Source organism: Palaemon carinicauda, unplaced genomic scaffold, assembly GCF_036898095.1.
Source record: "Palaemon carinicauda isolate YSFRI2023 unplaced genomic scaffold, ASM3689809v2 scaffold50, whole genome shotgun sequence".
Lineage (NCBI taxonomy): Eukaryota > Metazoa > Arthropoda > Malacostraca > Decapoda > Palaemonidae > Palaemon > Palaemon carinicauda.
The window spans coordinates 226,383-250,512 of NW_027171762.1; positions in this window are offsets into that span (position 1 = coordinate 226,383).

The window sequence follows — 24,130 nt, forward strand, 5'->3', positions numbered from 1 at the left end:
GTACTTTGTCTTTTTGTTTTTGGCTTTCGCTTTAGTAATTTCCTTTTCATCTTTAGCGTCAGATAAAAAGCAAATTATGTCAGAAATTAATTTACTTTAAAGGTGGTCGTTCTAGTGATCAATCGAGTGTTAAAAGTTCGACAAATGTGTTCAGTGTTGTGGAGGGCGCGCCTGCGCGATCCTGTCGTTCGCCTAGCCTAAGACCTCTGTCAAGTTCCCGGACCCAGGGGAGAAGTTATGTCGAACGGCGAAAGGGAACAAGAGGCTTCATCAATCGCGCAGACGTTCCCTCGAGTGATCCTGCTGCCGTAGCTCAGGTCGCTCACCCTCACCATAGAAAAGGTGAGGTTAGTGCTTTGTCCCCTTCTTCAGATGAAGGGTCACGTGACGAGAGGTGGCGTCAAACCTATTGACCGATTAAGAGGAAAGTTCAGTCTGTGGAACAGCGGCACGTTCCCTCTCTGTAACAGCCATGTTGTAGTCATTGGGATACACCTGAGCGTTTTCGGTCCCTTGATGGGTGTTTGCTTGGGAAGCACTCGAATGTGGGTTCCGATAGAGATAAAGTGATTCATTCAGATGTGGAGTTAATACCTGGTTCGGGCGTGACGATTCATGCTCCACCTCTCCCTTCGGATTGGGGCTCTTCTCCCGAAAGTGGTGAAAGGTTGGATAGTGATGAAGAGGGCGAATTCGCTGTAGAAAGGCTGCGCGATTATCGTCTCAAGGTGATCCAAAGTGGTCTATGTTGTTGGACATGAAACAGCAGCTCTCGTCGATGATGCAGTCTTATCGACCGACTGTTGGCAGTGCGACTGGGCGTCAGTCTTCCGTGGTAGACCCGTTGTTGCACAGGCAGCCTGTTGTCTCTGAGGCTGATGTGATATCGCACAGGCGGTCTCCCAGTTTCACTGCTCAGCGGCAGGTTGAAGTAGATTTGTCTCGGCAGAGCCCTGTTTCACAACATCTAGCAAAAGCGCATACAGCCGATCGTCAGTCCAAGCGTGACGACGCTCGCCAAATAGCGGAGCGGACCGCGAAGCGGCAGGATGGGAGCAGGCGCGAGGCGGAGCATCAGCGGCAGCAACAAACAGAACCTAAGCGGCAGCGTGACGAAGCTCAGCAGTTAATCGATGAAGCCGCGGAGCGTCAGCGGCAGGCAGGCGCCAAGCGTCAGTGTGACGACTCACGCCAATCGAGTCATGGAATGGCGGAGCGTCAGCGCGAGCATCGCGCGAGCGCGGCGCGCCAGGATGCAGCGGAGCGTCAACGCCAGCTAGATTCTCCCCATAGTAAAACCAATCGTGACAGCAAATGCAAGGCGAGTGGCTTTCAATTGGATGTGAATATGGAACAACACAAGCGCGCCCATGTCGCCACTGACGCGCCTTCACAGGAAGGTCAATGTTATGATCAAAACACAGCTCCAATCACTGATTTGTTGGAGGAAGATCCGGATGAGGTTCTATCTCAGGAGGAACAATTGGATGATATTTTGGAGGGAGAAGAAGAGAAACCACCTCAACATTCGGTGGACCTCAAGAAGCTACAGTAATGCTAGTCTTCACGGAATTATTTCCAGACAATTTTACGCCTGTTGCTCCGCGATCTCCTCCTTCTGAATTTACCTTCGGTAAAGCAGCAAAGACATCCTTTTATACAAAAATGGTTCTTTCCCGCTCTTCTAAGAAAGCATTGAAATTAATGGGAGCATGGTTGGATTCAAAGAAAGCTCTGGGCAAGACATGCTTCGCGTTTCCACCAGCCAAGTTAGCTTCTAAGTCGAGCGTTTGGTATGAGGCGGGGGGCTTGGGAGTTCCGGCGTCTGCGCAGGGAGACTTCTCAAACCTGGTGGACTCTTCCCGTCACCTGGCAATGAGGAAGACTAAAGTGTGGTGGTCAGTGTCAGAGTTTGACCATCTCTTGAAAGGATTGTTCAAGGCTTTTGAGGTGTTTAATTTCCTTGACTGGTCACTGGGAGCCTTAAGCAGAAAAGTAACCGAAATGAAGGGCACGGATACGAGTAATCTTGACCAGCTTATGTCCTGTATGGACAAGGCCATTAGAGATGGTTCTAACGAGCTGGCTGCTCTGTTTACTGCGGGAGTTGTGAAGTAGAGAGCAACTTTGTGTTCTTTCCTCTCTGCGGGGGTCACTCCATGTCAGAGATCGGAGTTGCTTTTTGCGCCCATGTCTTCGCCTCTTTTTCTGCAGGACTTAGTGAAGGAAGTGGCCGCAAATTTGACTCAGAAGGTTACTCATGATTTGAGTGCGGACAGGCTCAGCAGGGGGGACCAAGTTCTTACCACAGAGTTGACGCTACATCTGGACGTTTGCAAGAAGCTGTGGCGGTTATGGGGTCGTCCCCTCATAGATCTGTTTGCAACCTCCAAGACAAAGAGACTGGGAACGTACTGCTCTCCAGTTCCGGATCTCGAGGCAGCTCACATAGACGCGTTCCTGTTAGATTAGACACACATGGATGTGTACGCGTTTCCACCATTCAAGATCCTATACAAAGTGGTGCAAAAGTTTGTATCTCACAAGGGGACCAGGATGACCCTAATTGCTCCTTTCTGGCCGTCAAATGTCTGGTTCATGGAGGTACTGGAGTGGATAGTGGACGTGCCGAGAAGCCTTCCGTCAAGAGCAGATCTTCTCAGACAGCCCCATTTGGCAAGAAATCACCAAAACCTCCGAGCTCTAAGTCAGACCGCCTTCAGACTATCGAAAAACTCGCAAGATCTAGAGGATTTTTGAAGGAGACAGCCAAGGCTATTGCAAGAGCAAGGAGAGCCTCTACCATCAGGGTGTATCAGTCCAAATGGGAGGTATTCAGAGAATGGTGTAGGGCTAACTCGGTTTCTTCGTCCAATACCTCTATAACACAGATTGCCGATTTCTTTTTAGATCTTAGAAATAAGCGTAACTTCTCTGCCTCGACGATTAAAGGATACAGAAGTATGCTGGCAACTATTTTCAGACATAGGAATTTGGATCTCTCCAACAATCAAGATTTACAAGACCTTCTTAGGTCTTTTGAAACATCTAAGAGATGTCATCAGGTTTCACCTGCCTGGAATTTGGATGTGGTATTTAGATTCCTTATGAGTGACAAGTTTGAGCCTCTGCACTCGGCCACTTTTAAAGATATGACTTTGAAGACCCTTTTCTTAGTGAGCTTGGCGACGGCTAAAAGAGTCAGTGAGCTCCATGCTTTCAGCAAGAACATTGGATTCAGAAACGGAAAAGCAATGTGTTCTTTGCAGCAGGGTTTTCTGGCCAAGAATGAACTTCCTTCTCGTCCATGGCCCAAGTATTTTAAAATTACTAATCTCTATGACATAATGGGCGATGAGATTGAAAAAGTACTCTGTCCTGTTAGAGCTCTAAGGGTATATTTGGACAGAAATAAGAGCTTGAGAGGCAGCTCGGAGGCGCTCTGGTGTGCAGTCAAGAAGCCCTCGCAGCCTATGTCGAAGAATGCTGTATCCTTTTTTATAAGGCTTTTAATTAGAGAAGCTCATTCACAGTGTGATGAGGCAGATCTTAGACTGCTCAAGGTGAAGGCACACGCAGTAAGAGAAGTGGCTACTTCGGTAGCTTTTAAACAAAATCGTTCTCTGCAAAGCATAATGGATGTGACTTTTTGGAGAAGTAAGTCTATTTCCGCATCCCATTACTTAAAACATGTCCAGACTCTTTATGAGGACTGCTACACTTTGGGTCCATTCGTTGCTGCGAATGCAGTAGTAGGTGAAGGATCTACCACTACGTTCCCTTAATTCCTAGTACCCTTTTCTTTCTCTTGGAACTTTGTTGATTTATGGTTGTATGTGGAGATTGGTCGACAGTCTTCCGCATTCTGTTGATTTGGTCAGGTGGTCAGGTTGTTCCTTGAGAGCGCCCGTAACAAGGGTATTAGTGGAGGTCCTGTCATGTTATAGGTTATGGCACCGTTTGACAGTTCCTAGAGATCATCAGCCCCCTGGGTGGACCGCTGGATCTTCAAAGGATAGCAGCAGACAGAATGAGGCAGAGAACCATTGCAGTCTGCTTCCTTATCAGGTACAAACCTCTTAAGTTGCTTAGGTGTAACTCTTAAGTGAATTTCCAATCAAATTGCTGTCTCTGACCTGCCACCAAGGGTGTCAATCAGCCATTCTTATATAACCAGCGGGTAAGTTTTATGTTTAAAAATGATTTGTTCCAACACGGAGTACTTACCTCGAACTACTTTCTTAGGAGTATCTGGGATCTCCTCCCAACCGACCAGAATTTTGTGTAGTTTACCCTACTCCCGTTTTCTATGCGGGGTAACCTCTGGCGGAGTGATACGCTCCACAAGGCGACCCGGGGTCAGAGAGCATTCTTGCTCAGGTCTCGATCTCCAGTAAGTTTTCTGGTCGCGTCGTGATAACATCTCGACGCGCTCTCCTTACCCAGTGCGACCCTTTGTGTCTCACGCGGTCCCCACGTGGTCCCATTGTGCTCTTTCCATACCCTTTCCTACCCTTTCCCTCTGTGTTCCTGTGTCTCGTGGTGCCTTACTAGTGCGTGATGGAGCATCCCCGTCGTTGTCCCGGGCCTATGGCCGGTAAATCGTGTGGCGCTTTTCTTTCGAAGCTTGAAGTCGACCCGCACTCCTTGTGTTCATCGTGTAGGGGCAGCGTGTGTTCCCCTACAGCCACGTGTCCGGAGTGCGAGTCCTGGAACGAGGTGCAGTGGGTGCGATACGGCACCAAGAAGAAGAAGGCGTCCAAGAGGTCGCCTAGGAAGCCGAGCGTCTCCTCGCCGCTTGCTTCTCCCGATGCTTCGTCAGATAGAGCTTCTCAGCCGCCTTCCCCTTCCCATGGTAGGGGACGAGGTAAGTCAGTTGCGGGGAAGAGGCCCATTGCTCTTCCCCAGGAGTCTGAGATACCTGCTAGTGGGGATGTTTTGTCGGTCCAGGCAAGTGGGGGGCCTGAGGGAGGGACGGGAGTGTGTTCGGAGGACGGAGTCCTGGTGCCAGCAGGGCCCGTCTCTTCCGACGGTCCTATGTAGGGGAAGGCTGCTGCAGCCTCTTCCCCTGCTTCATGGGCCTGTATTTCAGGTACGTCTACAGCCGTGGGAGACGCCGAGAAGGAGGACTTGCCGCCGTCGAATCCCCTCGCGTGGGCGCCGCCGAGGACGCCCTTCAGGTTGTCCATGAGGCTGGAGGAAGAGTTCGAGGCCTGGTTCCCCAGCAAGAAGTTGCCTCGCTCTCTCCCAGCACCTTCAGCAACGCTCCTTCCCATCTTCCTGGAGCCTTCGTCGCCTACGGATCGACACGTGGAACCACCAGGAACGAGGGACGAGTCGTAACCTTCGGTGCGGTCCTACAGGGCTTCGGGCTCCTCGTTCGAGTCATACTCTTACTCCTCGGAGGATGGAGCTCCGAGGGACCAAAGGAGAAGATGAGACAGGTCCCGCAGGAAGTACAGAAAAAGCCGTTCCCCTAGGGAGGAATGGGTGAGTGTCGCTATCCCGCACAGCCACCTCCTGGGAGCTTCAGTAGTTCCGGGTACCTCTGGCTGGCTCCCAAGGGCTCGTTCTCCCACCGCAAAGTACGTCCCCTGCAGCAGGTTTGAGCGTCGGAGGGAGTCCTCACTTCAGGCCCCGCGAAGGTTCCGGCTCCATCCGCCCAGCGGAGAGAGTCGCCCCTTTGGCCTGGCAGCCGTGTCCCAGCCTCCAAGTCTTCGACAAGCCGGCAGGAAAGCGAGAGACATCCAGCAGCAATGAGGAAGCCCGCAGCAGCCTGGTCCCTTGTGGGGAGAGACAAGCCCAGGACGGAGGCCTCCGTCCCAGCGGCGATGCCCGTCTTCCATCCAGAACCGCCGAGGGTATGCCGCGACAAAAAGATGCCTCCTCCGCAAGCGGCACCCTCCGTTGGGGGTGCCCCTTCTCAGACAGAGGAACATCCGACGGAGGGCCTAGGAGACGTTGTGGAAGGCTCAGCGGCCGAGATACAGGAAGGTTATAGCTCTCATTAGATGGCACCATAGGCTGGACGAGCCGAAGCCCGCCACAGACGAAGACTGGCTCTTGGGCCTCAGCAGATTGGTCGATACCCCCATGCAGCAGAGTCCCTCACTGGCTCTTCCCCTGGCTAGAGACGTTAGGCTGGGCATGGCGCATATCGACAAGATAGTGGCCAGCCATGCGGATGCCCCCAAGAGTCAGAGCGCCTCCAAGCTCCTCCAGGGTCTCAAGACCCAGAAGCGGTTCTACCTCCCTGAAGGGTGCCTTGCGGGTCCCTGTACAGTAGAACCTGCAGTTGCCATCCTAGGTCAGGGGGCCGCAGAAGAGAGAGCGTCCGCCGCCCTAGTTTGCTTCTCCCTGTCGGAGACCTCCATGATGGAGGATTTGGCCATGGACCTGGTCTACGTCTCGTCGTGACTAGATTGGTGGGCCTGCACCCTGGTGGGCTTTCAGGCATCGCACGACCTCTCGGTTCCGTAGAACCAGACATTGCTGAAGGAGCTGATTAGCTCAGGGGGTAAGGCCCTCAAGTTCCTGTCCTACCAGTCCCTCTCACAGGCGGCCAATTGGGTTCTTTGAAAAAGGGACACAGTTCTCAACAAATTGGTCAGAAGGCTTCCGGACAGGGAAGCGAGGGCCCTTAGGAACTTACCCCTGTGGGGTGAGTCAGTGTTCCCTCTGCAGGCGGTGGAGGAGACGGTAGAGAGGGTCAGGAAACTGAAGGATGCAGGAGAGCCAAGACCCCCTCCAACAAGAAGACCATCCTCCGATGTCTCTCTCCCTCCCCGCGCATCACCTAGCCAACCCAGAAGGGACGCCCCGATTACGGCCTGGCCCCAGCTTTCGCAGCCCCCCCCGTAGAGGAGCTCCGACTTCGCAGTCAGCCTTTAGGCCTTCCTATTCGGGCTCCAGGAGAGGGCGTTCAGGCCGCGCCTCTCGAAGGAGGTAGGAAGAGAGGCCCCCTACTCCTGCCGACGCCTCAGGTGGGGGGATGCCTTAAATGATCTTGGCAAGCATGGCGGGGCCACGGAGTGGATCCATGGACTGTAGCTGTACTAAAGGAAGGGTACAGGCTGCCCTTCCTAGCGGACCCCCCACCTCTGATCCCAGATCAACAGGCGGAGTGGTTGGCACCCAAGGACCCCTTGAAAGTAGCTGCGTTGCAGGAAGAAGTCTCGGCAATGCTGGCGAAAGGGGCAGTAGAGCCAGTCAAGAACCCAGGTCCAGGGTTCTACAGCAGGTTCTTCCTGGTGGAGAAAGCGACAGGGGGCTGGAGACCAGTCATAGACCTCTCAGCCCTCAAGAAATTCGTGTGCAAGACCGACTTCAAGATGGACACCCCGAAGTCGGTCCTAGCGGCCTTGAGGGAGGAGGACTTCATGATGTCCAAAGACCTCAAGGATACCTACTTCCAGGTCCCTGTCCATCCCTCCATTAGGAAGTACCTAAGGGTGAAATGGGGTACTCAAATGTTGCAGTTCAAGACCCTCTGCTTCGGACTGTCGACAGCTCCTCAGGTCTTCACGAGGATCTTCGCAACAGTTTCAGCCTGGGCACACGAACAGGGCATCCGCCTGATTCGGTACCTAGACGACTGGTTGTTGCTTTCAGCCTCAGAAGAAGTACTGAGGGAGCAAGGCACAAAGCTCCTGCAGGTCTGCAAGGTCTTGGGTATCATCATCAACCTGCATAAGTCCCAACGGTTACCCTCCACCAGGATGACCTGCCTTGGAATGGTCCTAGACTCCTGGTTGGCGAGAGCCTTCCCCTCCGCGGAGAGACTGGACAACCTGGAACAGATACTCCAGCCCTTCCTGTCGGACCAGCCCAGGAGAGCCAAGGACTGGCAAAGACTGATAGGCCACCTCGTGTCGTTGAAGTTAGTTCCCCAGGGGAGGCTCAAACTCAGGGGAGTGCAGTGGAACCTGAAGGAGCTCTGGAACCAGGGGGACTCCCCGCACAAGATAGTCCCGGTGTCCCCGGAGACAAAGGAAGTCCTGGAATGGTGGCACGTCAGATCGAACACCCTCAAGGGAATGCCCTTCGAAGCCGACCCTCCGGAGATGCTTCTGTTCACGGACGCGTCTAAGGAGAGTTGGGGTGCCCATCTCGACAAGACAGCAAAAGGAAAATGGTAAGGCGAGGAGATGAGCCTGCACATAAACGTGCTAGAGATGATGGCAGTATAAAGGGCGTGCCTAGAGTTCGTCCATCTGCTCCTGGAAACACCGTGGCGCTGATGTGCGACAATGCCCGGGTGGTGGCGTACGTGAAAAAGCAAGGAGGACTGAAGTCGAAGGAACTGTGTAGTCTCACGATGGAGTTCCTAGAATGGGCCGAAGTAGAGCAAATCAAAATCTCAACCAGGTTCAATCCGGGGAAGAGAAACGTCCCGGCCGACGGCCTCAGCAGGATGGGTCAAGTGGTAGGGTCCGAGTGGTCCCTGCACCCAGAAGTGGCCAAGTCCCTCATTCTGAAGTGGGGCTCGCCGGTGATAGACCTCTTCGCCACGAGACTGAACGCACAGCTCCCCGTGTTTTTTTCTCCTGTGCCAGATCCAGCAGCAGCGTTCGAGGACGCCTTCCAACACCCTTGGGACAACCTCAACGTTTACGCCTTCCCTCCCTTCGGGATGCTCAGACAGATCCTCAACAGGGTGAGACAGGCGGACAACCTGTGGATGACTTTGGTAGCGCCCTGGTGGCCGGAGAGAGAGTGGTTCGCAGATCTAAAGGAACTGGCGCGCCTTCCACCCTGGCCTCTTCTGGACAGACCAGACCTTCTCCGGCAGCCTCACTTCCAAAGGTTCCACGAAAACCCTCGGTCCCTCCGCCTTCACGCGTGGAGGTTATCGAGCGTCTCCTGAGGAAGGAAGGATATTCTTCGAGGACGGCATCGAGGATATCAGGGTATCTGAGACGTTCGTCAGTCGCGGTATACCAGGCGAAGTGGGCTACCTTCACTAAGTGGTGCTCCTTGAAGAACATCAGGCCCTTAGGGGCCCTCATTCACGAGATAGCAGACTTCCTGGTCTATCTCAGGGACGAAGTGGGCACGTCCATCCCAGCCATCAAAGGAGTCCAGGCAGGCCTGGGACAAGTCTTCCTCCTGAAAGGCATCGACTTAGGGGCCTCCAGACATATCTCGATGCTCATCAAGAGCTTCGAGCAGTCGTGCCCCCCCCAGGCCGCTAGAGTGCCCCAGTGGGATGTGGCTAGAGTACTGAAGATGCTTTTGGAACCTCCCTTCGAGCCCCTCAAGGACATCTTAGACAAGGAGCTCACCCTCAAGACGGTCTTTCTGTTATCTCTGGCATCAGCAAAACGAGTAGGTGAGATTCAGGGGCTGTCTTACGAGGTCTCACACTCGAAGGGATGGCGAGAAGCTACCTTCAGATTCTTACCCTCCTTCGTAGCCAAGACTCAGAATCCAGCTGTTTGGGACCCCAAGTTTGAAAGATTCTCAGTGCCAGCCATCCCTCGTTCGGACAACCCGAGGGACTTGCTTCTGTGTCCAGTCAGGGCGGTACGTAAGTACCTCGAGAGGACGGCCAAACTCCGCCCCGAAACCAAGAGTCTGTTCGTCTCCTCGGGACTGGTAAAGAAGCCAGTCTCCAAAAATACGATCTCCTTCTAGCTACGGCAGGTGATCATGAGAGCCTACAGTAGCGCAGGGGTTCCCCTTCCGGGAAAGCCTAGACCCCACGACATTAGAGGACTAAGTACTTCGTTGGCCTTTGAGAAGAACATGGCAGTGGGCCAAATCCTGAGGGCAGGTACATGGTCTAGTCAGTCAACCTTCACAGCTCACTACTTTAAGGATTGTTCGAGGAGGTCCCTGGACGGATTCTCTCTCGGTCCTGTCATTTCCGCGCTCCAAAAGATTTAAAGGTGTAGCCCCGGGAAAACTACGGGCAGTAAGTCCAAGAGACACAGGTTCCTTCCTTACCCCTCTTTTCCCCCATTACCTTCCCTGAAATGACCCTAAAATCTTATAACTGCCATGGGATACACTGTCAGTAGAAGAATGCGTCTCCAAGATTTTTGCAGAGGTGAGTTACTTAGACACTAAGATAGTTTTTTGTGTAGTTTTCCCTATTTTCTCGTGTTTTCCTTTGGGGTCAGCAGAACCTAGCCTCCTATCTAGGTTCCCTTTCTCTCCTTGTCACAGTCTCTAGGTCCTGAAGGACACTCCCACCTCCTAAGGTATAAGTCTCCTAAGAAAGTAGTTCGAGGTAAGTACTCCGTGTTGGAACAAATCACAAATTTTAAGTAATTTTTATTTTTCCTAACAGTACTTACCTCAAACTACTTTCGGGTTATGGCCCGCCCATCTTACCCCGAGTGCCTTACAGGACTACATAGAAACCTATCCGTCAAAACTTACTGGAGATTGAGACCTGAGCAAGCATGCTCTCTGACCCCGGGTCGCCTCGTGGCGCGTATCACTCCGCCAGAGGTTACCCCGCTTAGTAAACGGGAGTAGGGTAAACTAGACAAAATTATGGTCGGTTGGGAGGAGATCCCAGATACTCGTAAGAAAGTAGTTCGAGGTAAGTACTGTTAGGAAAAATACAAATTACTTAAAATTTGTGATATTTTCATAATAAAATAAATTTTTGAACATACTTACCCACTGGTTAAATAAGTTATAATCTCACCCTCCTCCCCTCTAGAGACCAAGGGGCAAGGAAAATCTGAAGTGGTTAGATTAGTTCTACCTGTAGTCCACCAGGGTGCTAATGTACACCTGGCATATCTGCGATAGCCGCGAGTTTTGAATAGTTCTGCCGGGGCGTCAGGGACTTTAGCCATTCTTATATAACCAGCGGGTAAGTAAGTTAAGAAATTTATTTTTCTGGGCTCGAACCTGTGCCGCCCAGTGAATAAGCTCCATTTAGCACTTATTCTTAGGTAATTTACTGCTAAATATACCAGAGAAAAAATGTAAAGGAGTGCTAGGTTAACTAGCTCGCTCACCTATTGGTGTCGGTATAAAATTGGGCGTATATTCCAGAGGTCCCGCACTATTTAGATTAATCCACGACAGAGAACCCCAATAGAGGAGAGCCGTTCAACCTCACTCGGTACTACTACAATGCATCCGCTCAGAACCCAACTCCTTTTAGCACAACGATCAAAGTAACCCGCATTTTTCTGGTGCTCTCGATTTTGGATATTTTCTAGTGAATTATGGCTTCTTCGTCGGTTTCCCAGGAGACACCGTCTAAGTTAAGTACCAAGCTGGATTTTACTGTGTTTTGAGCAACCTAGATCGGTTAATATTTATATTATAGGAGTTATTCTCTTCGTTCATACCGATCTTGCTTGATTTCACTACAGTTGGTACTCCTGTTTTTGAGAGCTTTTAATTTTCACTTGCGGTGTTACTATGTGTATTATTTTTATTATCAAATATTATTTGTTATTGTGAATATTCATTATTTAGCGTTTAGAATCCTCGTGGTTCAATTTTTGGGCCGATATCATTTACGTATCGCTATGGCTGCCGACCGTGCTAAGGCGGCAATGTTATTTTAGCCATCAGGTGTGTCTTTTGTGATTTAATTATTTATGTTGCATGCCTTGCCCAAAAAATTTTCTATGTGTTTATTCATATATTTAACGCTATTATTATTATTATAATGAATATTTGTGCCATTACTCCGTTTGATCTGTCTGGTTGGGGATCGTCAGTTGGTAGCCCTGCTGCCTCGTATCACGTGATCCTCCCCCACGCTCCCCCTCTAGCTAGGTGGGAGGCTAGGCTTCTCCCCCCTCCACTAAGGGACCGTTGCCTTCCCTCCTTTTAGAGGGGGTAGTTAAGTGTTTATGGACTTTGTCCTCCGGGTGGCCCGGCGGTTTAGTCTCTGTCTAGTCTGGTTGGCCACCGGTCTACAGAGTTGGATCCCGGTGTACCCTATTTTATATTCACTTTTCATTCTGGCTTATGTTATACGAAACCCTCCGGGTTCGATTGGCAGTTCTTAGTTACAGTTCCGCCCCCCTATTATTTTATAACATTTCCTATGATGATTATATATGACAGATCACTACCCCGGAGTCCCTAAAGGAATTGGTATTGAATATACCTTTATTTCCCGGCCCGGGGTCTACCCCACCCCGGGAAATCAGACACTATGTGTCTTAATTCCTTGTTATTGCATCCTTTTTTATGCTCCCGGCTTGACCGGAATGGATGGTTATACTTTAGTTTCAAGTTAGACTTATGTTTAGGCCCGGGACCTCCGGTCCCGCCCCTATGTAAGACTATTACAGTTAAGCTCTAACCTTGCGTTAGACCTATGTTAGGCCCGGGTCCTCCGGACCCGCCCCTATTTAAAGAAAAAAAAAAAAAAAAAAAAAAAAAAAAAAAAAAAAAAATTTAAGCTTTAAAAAAAAAAAAAAAAAAAAAAAAAAAAGTACAGTTAAGCTCTAATCTTGTGTTAGACCTATGTTAGGCCCGGGTCCTCCGGACCCGCCCCTACTTAAAGACTAGTACAGTTAAGCTCTAACCTTGCGTTAGACCTATGTTAGGCCCGGGTCCTCCGGACCCGCCCCTATTTAAAGAAAAAAAAAAAAAAAAAAAAAAAAAAAAAAAAAAATTAAGCTTTAAAAAAAAAAAAAAAAAAAAAAAAAAAAAGTACAGTTAAGCTCTAATCTTGTGTTAGACCTATGTTAGGCCCGGGTCCTCCGGACCCGCCCCTACTTAAAGACTAGTACAGTTAAGCTCTAATCTTGTGTTAGACCTATGTTAGGCCCGGGTCCTCCGGACCCGCCCCTACTTAAAAGAATAGTACAGTTAAGCTCTATTCTTGTGTTAGACCTATGTTAGGCCACTTAAAGAATAGTACAGTTAAGCTCTAATCTTGTGTTAGACCTATGTTAGGCCCGGGTCCTCCAGACCCGCCCCTACTTAAGAGAATTACAGTTTCTCATATACTATTCTTTTTACAGATGGTGCATAGTCTGACGCCGGCCTGTGCAGCTGTTCTGCACCAGCCTTGTGGCCACTCCGTCTGCCGATCTCACGCCCCTTGTGGGGTTCAACTGGAAGACGTTGTGGTATGGCACCCGGATAACTGTGTGATTTGCTTCGACCTCATCACTACCCTTGGATCTGACTCGGTGAGTCCCGTTGGCTATATTGCCTTCTTATTTTATTTACTATTAGTAAGATATCTATGGTCTTGAAGGACCATTGGGAGTCTCCCTTTTATAATTCCCACTATTATTTCAGGCATCCCCGGAGCAAAAGTCTGCGGCTCGGGCCACACTGAAGGTGTGGGTTGGTGGGTTTACCCGGAATGTAAAGTCTAAGCGGCCGTACGTCCTATCTGAGGACTACTGCACCATGGTTTACCCCAACGCCAAGTCTTCAGCTGCTGTGGCTAGGCATGTGGCAGCTCCCATCATTGCCCACATTGATGCCACTATAACGGGTCTCATCGACCCAGAGCAAGATCCATCGGACGCCCCCGGAGGTCTGGAGGACAATGTTGCCTCCATGAACCTGGACGTCGAACCAATGTTGCTAGACGAGCCGGATACAGGTAGGGTGGTAAGTGAGGCAGGTGTGTCCGGCGCTGAGATTCCTATCCTCAGCCCCGCTCTTTCTTCTTCTTCTGATCGCTCTTCCTTTCTTGGATTTTCTGGGGACCGTGATTCGTCTCAACGTTCATACCCGGTTCCCCCTAAGGATAAGTCTACTTCAAGGACCTTACCCAAAGCTCGCAAGCCTCACAAGACTTCTCATGGCTCTAAACATGGTACGAACCTGTCTTCAAAGACCTCTGGTTCCTCCTCTAAGTCTCACGACCCGGGAGTTCCTTCCGCCCCTCCTGCTGCTAGCCCGGGCCTTTCCGAATCAGCTATGCTTCGCATCGTGTCGGAGATGCAGGCAAAGTTGGTTTCGGAGATGCAGTCGAGGATGGACACGATGTTCTCTAACTTCGGTCAGAGAATTGGGGCTTTAGAGCAAGGAGCTCCGGAGAGAGTCCAAAGCTCTCTCATACCGGATGCCTCTAAGCTCCCGCCGTTTGCCAAGAACAACCCCTGGCGGATGGCTCTTCATTCCCCGTTCTCAGACGGAATGTTGACTCTGGAGGGCCTTGGCACTCGTCCTCTAGAGGACTTTGAATTCTTTCCTCCGGGTCTGGCATTTCCATTTCATGGTTATGCCAGACTTACCGAGGAAGCTTTAGTCCGATTAGACAAGGTCCCCAAAGAGACGGTCATCTTCCCGAAGGAGCAAGCCAATCTGTTTGGGCCAGATTTTTGAATGACATCGGCTGCACTAACACCATGCTGACGCCTTATAAAAGCTCCTTTACGATGTTCTTAATGGACAAGACCACCTTGACTCCATGCGTCAATAAGGTGGCAGAGCTTGCCTTTCAATATGCTCTGGAGGAGAAGCCCTTGCCTCCCATCCGAGAGGTGGATCCAATCTCCCTCCTTCTTCCCTCAGGTATTGAGTGTTGGGACAACGTCCATACCACCTTTACCTCCGGCAAGCTTGCAGCAGACTGTGCCTCAGTCTTGTTTAGTGAGAAGCTTCCCCGTCTCCCGGAATCCCTCATTAAACAGGAATATGATTCCCGCCTACGTGTGGGCCGTACTCTAAACCTGGCCACATCCACGGAGTCGATAGCCTTGACTTACGATACGGAGAGTATTTTTAAGTCTCTCAACAAGGCTACGTTACAGTCTTTGTATTATGACTTGTATGACTTCGCTACTGCTAAACGCAGATGTCGCAAGCATGTTCTAGCTGAGGCGACGATTAGGCATGAACCTAATAAACTCATCCGGTCCTCCTGTTGGGGTTCAAATCTCTTCCCCGAGGATCTCGTAGAGGAAGTCTTGGCGGAGGCCACTAGGGTTAATCAGAGCCTTAAAGCCCATTGGGGTTTGACCCCTAAACGCAAGTATGACCCCGCAAATTATCAAGCCCGGGGTAGGAAGAAGCTTAGACCATATACCTCCACCCAGTTCAGGCAACAACAGAGTGCTTCATCCAACTTCCGGCTGCCTCTTCCTCCATCTTCTGTTGCCCCTGCACAGCCTTCCACCTCTCGGGCTCCTTCGGATGACTATGTCACCGTTCTGCTACCTAAGAGCCAGCTTTCTGGTGCCTCCGCCACTTCCCCTGCCTTTAACCAGTCCTACGAGGCTCATAGCTCTTCCCAGAGTTATGGTAGAGGTAGAGGCTACCACCGTGGCTCTAACCAGAACAAAGGCAGGGGAAGAGCCTTTCGCAGAGGAAAGAACTTCCGAGGCGGACGTGGAGGCAACTCCTCAAACCAATACTGAGGTACAGCAGGTAGGGGGGAGGCTCTATGCCTTCCGCAACAAATGGAGGTTCAGTCCCTGGGCGTTCAGTATCATCTCCAAGGGACTAGGGTGGAGTTGGATTCAAGGACCTCCTCCTCCGAACAAATTTCGTCAACATTCCACTCCGGACCTGGTCGAATTTGTCCAGGATCTTTTACAAAAGAACGCCATACAAGAAACGAAACATCTGAAGTTTCAAGGTCGGCTGTTCAGTGTCCCGAAGAAGGATTCAGACAAGAGAAGAGTGATTCTAGATCTATCCCTTCTCAACTTGTCCATTCAATGCGACAAGTTTCGAATGCTTACCGTCTCGCAGGTGCGGACCTTACTTCCCCATGGGGCCGTCACCACCTCTATCGATCTTACAGACGCCTACTATCACGTCCCGATAGCGAGACACTTCCGTCCGTACCTAGGCTTTCGCTTAGGGGACAAAAGTTACTCCTTCAAGGTGATGCCTTTCGGGCTCAACATTGCCCCAAGGATCTTCACAAAGCTAGCAGAAGTCGCTGTGCAGGAACTCAGGAATCAAGGGATTCAAGTAGTAGCCTATCTGGACGACTGGCTCATTTAGTCAGACACCTCCCAAAATTGCCTAAAAGCCACTCACAAAGTCATCCATTATCTTCAATCTCTAGGCTTCCAGATCAACTTCAAGAAGTCCCGTCTTCTTCCAAAATCGAAGTTCCAATGGCTCGGCCTGCAATGGGATCTTATATCTCATACTCTGTGTCTTCCCAGACCCAAGAGGTTAGAGATTGCAAGGAACACCAAACGCTTTCTCAAAGACAAAGTAAGTTCCAGACGACTCCAAGAGAAGATTCTGGGGTCCCTTCAGTTTGCCTCAGTGACGGATCTTCTTCTGAAGGCAAAATTGAAAGATATCAATCGTGTCTGGCGTTCGAGGGCGAACCGGAAGCTCCGGGACAGGAAAGTCCTCCTTCCTCCCATTCTACGGGAAAGACTTCTTCCTTGGACAAGAGCAAACAGTCTGTCAAAGTCAGTTCCCCTTCGATTTCCGCCTCCGGAATTAATCATTCACACAGACGCATCCCTATCAGGTTGGGGCGGCTATTCTCAGCTCAAGAAAGTTCAAGGTCTTTGGACTCCCTTGTTCCGCCATTTTCACATCAATGTGCTAGAGGCCATGGCAGTTCTTCTAACCCTGAAACGTCTCGCTCTTCCCAAGAAACAACACCTTCGTCTGGTCCTCGACAGCGAAGTGGTGGTCCGCTGCCTCAACAGAGGCGGGTCAAAGTCAGGGCCTCTGAACCATGTTCTAGTAGCCATATTCTCCCTAGCAGCCTCGAACCGTTGGCATCTTTCAGCTGTCCACCTGGCGGGAGTCCGGAATGTAGTGGCAGACGCCCTGTCCCGGACCTCCCCTCTAGAATCGGAATGGTCACTCGATCTAAAGTCATTTCGGTGGATTCTCTCTCAGGTTCCCGGTCTCCAAGTGGACCTCTTCGCCACGGAATCCAACCACAAATTGAGAGTATATGTGGCTCCCAATCTAGACCCTCAGGCTTACGCCACAGACGCCATGTCACAGAATTGGGACAACTGGGAAAAGATTTATCTCTTTCCCCCGGTGAATCTTTTGCTGAAAGTTCTAGACAAACTGAGATCCTTCAAGGGACAAGTAGCCTTGGTCGCACCCAACTGGCCCAAGAGCAACTGGTATCCTCTCCTGCGGGAGTTGAGATTATACCCTCGCCCGATACCCAATCCGGTTCTGTCTCAGATAGTACAAACACGCGTTGTGTACGCTTTCTCAAACATTCAGAGCGCCCTAACTTTATGGACTTTATGAAGTTTGCGGCTATGCATGGTGCCAATATTGATCCTCAAAACACCTTGTTCCTAGAATCGGATAAACGGGATTCCACCATCCGTCAGTATGACTCTGCAGTTAAAAAGTTGGCAAAATTTTTAATAGACTCAGACGTGAACTGTATGAACTTGAACCTTACAGTCACTTTCTTTAGATCTTTATTAGAATCAGGTCTGGCAGCCAATACTATCACCACTATTAAATCGGCTCTGAAAAAGATCTTCCTAGTGGGTTTTAACATAGACTTAACCGACTCTTTGTTAGCTTCAATTCCGAAAGCTTGTGCCAGACTGAAACCGGTTACTCGTCCTACCCCGGTGACCTGGTTCCTTAATGACGTACTCAAATTGGCTTCTGATACCATTAACAGTTCTTGTGGTTACATGCCCCTTCTCAGGAAAACACTTTTCCTAGTGAGCTTGGCTTCCGGGGCAAGAATTTCTGAATTGGCAGCCTTGTCGAGAGACCCGGGTCATATTGACTTTCTGCCTTCAGGAGAGGTCCTTCTTTCTCCTAACAAATTCTTTTTGGCTAAGAATGAAGACCCTCAAAACAGATGGACCTCCTGGAAAATTGTTCCCCTCACGCAAGATCCGTCGCTGTGCCCTGTCACTACTCTTAGGTCTTATCTATCCCGGACCTCCTCTAACTCCTCGGGGCCTCTATTCGTTAGAGAACAAGGCGGTACCATTACTATTAAAGGGATCAGGCAACAAATTTTGTATTTTATTAAACAAGCTAACCCTGACTCTTTTCCTCTTGCACATGATATCAGGGCGGTTGCCACCTCGGTGAACTTCTTTCACCACATGAATTTTACAGACCTTTCCAGGTATACAGGGTGGAAATCTCCGTCAGTGTTCAAGAAACACTACCTTAAACATTTGGAAGCCCTAAAATTTTCTACAGTAGCCGCAGGGAGCGTAGTTACTCACGAGTAACTCACAGGTTAATGCCTTGACTCTTTATCTCTCCCTCTTACCTGCCTCATTTATACCCTATTGTATTCGTTGGTCGCGCACCTGAATACTGTTATTATATTTGTAAATTTTATGCTCCTGAGTATCTGTATATATTATCACTCACGGCATTATTATACCTACCTTATTGGATTTATGTTCATATTTAAGATACCCTTATAATTGTTTTTTGGTACTCATCTCTGATTAAAGCATCCTGTTTTTCTCTTACGCTTATGTTTTTTCCTTTATTTTGCAAGTTTGGTGACATTTTTCTCTTGTATAGATTCACTGGGCGGCACAGGTTCGAGCCCAGAAAAGGGATTTTGACGTAGGAAAAATCTATTTCTGGGCGAAGGACCTGTGCCGCCCAGTGAACCCTCCCAGCTCCTCTCCCTTGGAGTCCCCAAACTTTGGGTGCTAAGGAGTTGGGTTCTGAGCGGATGCATTGTAGTAGTACCGAGTGAGGTTGAACGGCTCTCCTCTATTGGGGTTCTCTGTCGTGGATTAATCTAAATAGTGCGGGACCTCTGGAATATACGCCCAATTTTATACCGACACCAATAGGTGAGCGAGCTAGTTAACCTAGCACTCCTTTACATTTTTTCTCTGGTATATTTAGCAGTAAATTACCTAAGAATAAGTGCTAAATGGAGCTTATTCACTGGGCGGCACAGGTCCTTCGCCCAGAAATAGATTTTTCCTACGTCAAAATCCCTTTATTATGAAAATATAATTTTTGACTCTCGCTTGATTGGATTTTCGTTTGGATACTGTAGTTATATGTTTGGATATTGATTATTTCGACCCTTGCTTGTATTTGATCTCTCTTTCAAAGTTCAAAATGGCTACCCCCTCTAGTGGTTTTAGGTTGTGTGCTAGTGGGTGTAAGACCCGTTTATCAAAGGCCTTCATTGATCCTCATTCACTCTGTATTAAATGTAGAGGTAAAGTTTGTAAACTTGATGATAGGTGCAGCGAATGCCTTATTTTATCTGATCATGAGTGGCTGGATTTCGAGCGTTATATACGTAAGTTAGCAAGAGATAGGGTAAGACGTAGTTCTTCTCATTCTTCTAAAGATTCCTCTTCCCATGTCACTGTTTCTATTTCTTCCCCTGTAGTGGTAGTTCCTGATCCCACTACGAGTACCAATAATGAACCAACACTTGAAGATATGATGTTGGCTATCCAGGCGTTGGGTACGAAGGTAGAGTCTATCGCTGCGGATAGAACGCATTTGATGGCTGATGTTAAACAACTGAAAAGTGAAAGTGCTAAAGGTGCAGTGAGTGTTATTAGTGCTGTGGAGGGTGCGCCTGCTCGGGCTTGTCGTTCTCCTAGTCCTGGACGTCTTCCAAGCTCCCCAATCCCTGGGAGAAGGAATGTCGAAAGACGAAAGGAAACGAGAGGTTTTAGGTCCCGAGCAGACGTTCCCTCGAGCGTTCCTGTTGACGTTTCCCTGGATGTTCGCCCGTACCATAGAAAAGGTGAGGTTAAAAGGTTTGGCTCATCATCAGATGATGATTTTCCTAAAAGAGGTTGGTATCAAGCTTCTAGGCCTCTTAAGAGGAAATTTGACCAGCGTCCTTCCAGGACATCACAAGCAGGCTGTAGTCATTGGAGCACCCCTGAACGCTTTTCGTCTGAAGAAAGCTCGCCTTCTAAGCGCCCTGCTAGGACATTGGATTCTGTTGAGAATCGTCCTGCTGTTGAGCAGTTATCTGAACTGGGCATCGATTCATGCTCCTCCGCCCCCTTCAAATTGACTCTCGCCTGCTGGTCGCTCTAAGCGGTCTTTGAGCGGTGGAGAAGATGAGCTTGCGATTGATATTTTGCAAGTACAGTAGATCCTAATTTTAAGATGTTGCAAGAAGTGCAAGAGAAGCTTTCATCATTCATGAAGGGCTACCAGAATATGGAAGCCTCCTCTCTAAAAACTAAACGGTGCAAGGCGGAGAGTCTGCAAACGCTTGCTGATCAAGTTTCTCAGCGTGTTGAGCGGGCGGCGACGCATGGCGATGAACGTGAAGTTAAACGTACTGCACGTGAAGTTGATCGCTCTGACTTTCAGGAAGTCAAGCGTCCTCCTAATCGAGGTGCTGTTCATGCGCTTAGCAGTGATAGTGATCGTCCTGCTAAAAGCGCTTTCAAGCGTTTAGCAAGGCGCTATGTCGAACGTCTTCTTGAGCGTTCGGGTTTAGCTAAGCAAGGCGTGGTTCGCAAAGCCGAGCATCCTCCAGGACGTGACATCGAGCGTGATGTCGGGCGTTCTCCCATCGAGCATTTAACAGAACACGAGCGTCCTCCAGGACGTGACGTCGAGCGTGATGTCAGGCATTCTCCCATCGAGTATTCCTCAGAACGCAAGCGTCCTCCCATCGAGCGTTCAACAGAACGCGAGCATCCTCCGGGGCGTGACGTCGAGCGTTCTTCCATCGAACGTCCTCCAGGGCCTGAGCGTTCTCTGGTACGTGACATCGGGCGTCCTCCTGTTCGCGATGTAGAACAGCAAACTTCCAGACAGGAAGTTGAAAGAGATACAATTCTTCTTAGCTCTGATCGCGCGGATCGCGAGCGTTCCGAGGAGCGTCAAGGCTCTTTGTCGGAGGAAGAAGCTGATGTTCCTCTTTGCCTACCGAACCCTTTGAGGAGTTATCTGATGAGGAAGACTCTTAAGTCTTTTCGTCCTTCTGTAGACTTAAAGAAGCTGATGAGGATTTTTCATAATGAATTTCTAGAGTCTTTTGTTCATGTGGCTCCACGATCGCCTCCATCGGAGTTTACTCTAGGGAAGCCTAAAAAGAAGTCTCTGTTCACTAAAATGGTGCTCTCTCGTTCATCAAAAAGAGCACTTAAATTGATGGGAGACTGGATGGGATCCAAGAACGAACAAGGGAAAGCGGCCTTTGCGTTCCCCCCTACTAGATTGGCATCTAGGTCCAATATATGGTACGATACGGGAGAAGTTCTCGGCTTGGGAGTTCCTGCCTCTGCCCAGGGAGACTTCTCAAATCTGGTAGAGTCTCCCCGTAGATCGGCCATGAGGAAGACCAAGATTCTGTGGTCCACCTCTGAGTTGGACCATCTGCTCAAAGGTGTCTTCAGAGCCTTTGAGGTATTTAACTTCCCTGATTGGACTCTGGGGGCCTTGGGCAAGAAGGTGGCTACGCTCAGGGAAGGGGACTCTTCGAACTTAATCCACATCATGTCCTGCATGGATAAGGCGTTGCGAGACGGGGCGAATGAGTTAGCAGCGAATTTTATAGCAGGCATTCTCAAGGAGAGAGCCCAGCTGTGTTCATTTCTGTCTGTAGGGGTGACTCCTTTTCAGAAATCCGAGTTGTTGTATGCTCCGCTGTCATCATCTGTTCCCACAAGATCTTATTAGGGAGATTTCTTCCTCGTTAGCACAGAAGGCCACTCAAGACCCAGTCTTGAAGACGGCAAGGAAAGTGTTGCTATCATCTTTCGTTAGCCGCAAACCTAAGGAAGCGGCTCCTTTTCCAAAGTTTTCCCAGCCCTTTCGAGGAAAGCCTTCCATTAGAGGTAACTTTAAATCAGATGGAAGGGGAACTAAGAAAAGAGGAGCCAAGTCAGGGCGAAGCAGAGTCTGACTGTTTTCGTCTTCAGGCAGTAGGAGCCAGACTACACACCTTCTGGAAGGCATGGGAGAAGAGGTGTGCAGATCTTTGGTCAGTCCAACTTCTAAAGAAGGGCTACAGGATCACTTTTATAAAGCAACCTCCTCTAAGGTTAACCCCAGTGGATCTCTCTCCCAGGTACAGGGAGGAATTGAAGAGGCAAGCATTACAGCTTCAAGTGTCTCTCTTGTTGGAGAAGGGATCTATAGAGAAAGTACAGGACTGGCAGTCACCAGGCTTTAACAACTGCCTTTTTTGGTTCCCAAGAACTCGGGGGGAGGGGGGGGGGGGGGGCGTCCAGATCTGGACGTAAGTGCTCTCAACGATTTTATCCAGAAGACAAAGTTCTTGATGGAGACGTCGAAGTCAGTGCTTGCAGCGGTAAGGAAAGGCGACTGGATGGTGTCACTGGACCTCCAGGATGCTTATTTCCACATCCCGATTGATCCGCGGTTCAAGCACTTTCTGAGATTCGTATTCCAGGGAGAGGTCTTTCAGTTTCGAGCTCTGTGTTTCGGCCTCAACACCGCCCCACAAGTCTTTACGAAGCTCATGCTCAATGTGGCAAGGATTCTCCACTCAAGAGGCATCAGAGCCTCCTTGTACCTAGACGATTGGCTTTTGACAGCTCGCTCTCAAGATCCCTGCCTGAAGGATCTTCAGACAACATTGAAGTTGACAGAAGAATTGGGTCTTCTGGTCAACAAAGACAAATCGTCTCTGAAACCATCTCAAGAGATTTTGTATTTAGGAATGATGATTCGGAGTCGAGTTTTTCGGGCTTTTCCGTCTCCCTTAAGGACGGAGCAAGCCCTTCAGAGAATACGCGCGTTCCTAGGAGAGCAGAGGTGGATGAGTCTGTTGGGGACTCTCTCTCCTTGTTAGAACAGTTCGTCTCTCTGGGAAGGCTGAATCTTCGACCACTCCAATTCACCTCAACTCTTGCTGAAACAGGGAGAAGGATTTGGAGAGGGTGTGTATTCCTGTCACGGAGTCAATGAAACGTTGCCTTTAGTGGTGGAACGACCCGATCAAGTTTCAGGAAGGTTGCTCATTAGAGCTGAAGAGCCCAGACCGTGTGTTTTGTTCCGACGCCTCGGACTCGGGGTGGGGACCAACACTGGGCAAACTGGAAGTATCGGGTATGTGGATGGAGATTCAGAAGTCTTTCCACATACAGTGAACCCTCGCTACTTCGCGGTTCGACCATCGCGGATTTACCACTTCTGCGGATTTTTTCCATAACCCATATATATACAGTAACATATATATATATATATATATATATATATATATAAATATATGTATGCATGTATTTATGTATATATGTATGTATGTATATATGTATGTATGTATATATGTAGGTATGTATATGTGTATACATATAAATATATATATATATATATATATATATATATATATATATATATATATATATATATATATATATATATATATATATATATATATATATATATATATATATATATATATATCTAAAGCAGGAAGATGTGATGTAGTTCTAAGGGAATAGTATGGGAAATATGTCTGGGTAATAAGCAAAGCTCTACCTCCAGTTTGTTTCTTCATTATGATCAGAGATAAATGTAAACAAAACATTGGTTGCCATTTTTTATCGTGCTTTTTAGCGTGTTTAGGAAGCCCATGATATAAAATTGGCTTTAATATTTGTGCCTGTTTTAGTTTAGGGTACTGTAGTACATGCATTAAGTGTTCTGTACATTAAAGGGTAGTTTGTTAACAGTACTACATACAAGGGAAGGTTTTAAAAGTCTGAATATACATGTTGAATAAATAGGTAAATATGGTGTCACTACTTCGCGGATTTTCACCTATCGCGGCCGCGTCTGGAACCTATCTACCGCGATAAACGAGGGTTCACTGTAAATCAAAAGGAGCTGCTAGCAGTTCTTTTGGCCTTGAAGAGCTTCGAAGGGTCAGTCCAGAACAAGGTGATACAAGTCAATGCAGACAACACCACAGCATTGGCCTACATTGCCAAACAAGGAGGAACGCATTCGATTTCCCTTTACGAGACGACAAGAGATCTGCTCATCTGGTCAAAGGAAAAGCAGGTGATTCTACTCACAAGGTTCATTCAAAGGGAAAAGAATGTTTTGACAGATGGTGTCAGCAGGAAAGGACAAGTCCTATCCACAGAGTGGACTCTACACCTAGAAGTGTGCAAAAGTCTGTGGATGCTTTGGGGTCGCCCTCACATAGACCTGTTCGCGACTTCAAAGACCAAGAGACTAGAGACATATTGCTCCCCAGTGTCAGATCTCGAGGCAGTACACACGGATGCATTCCTGCTAGATTGGTCAAATCTAGATGTGT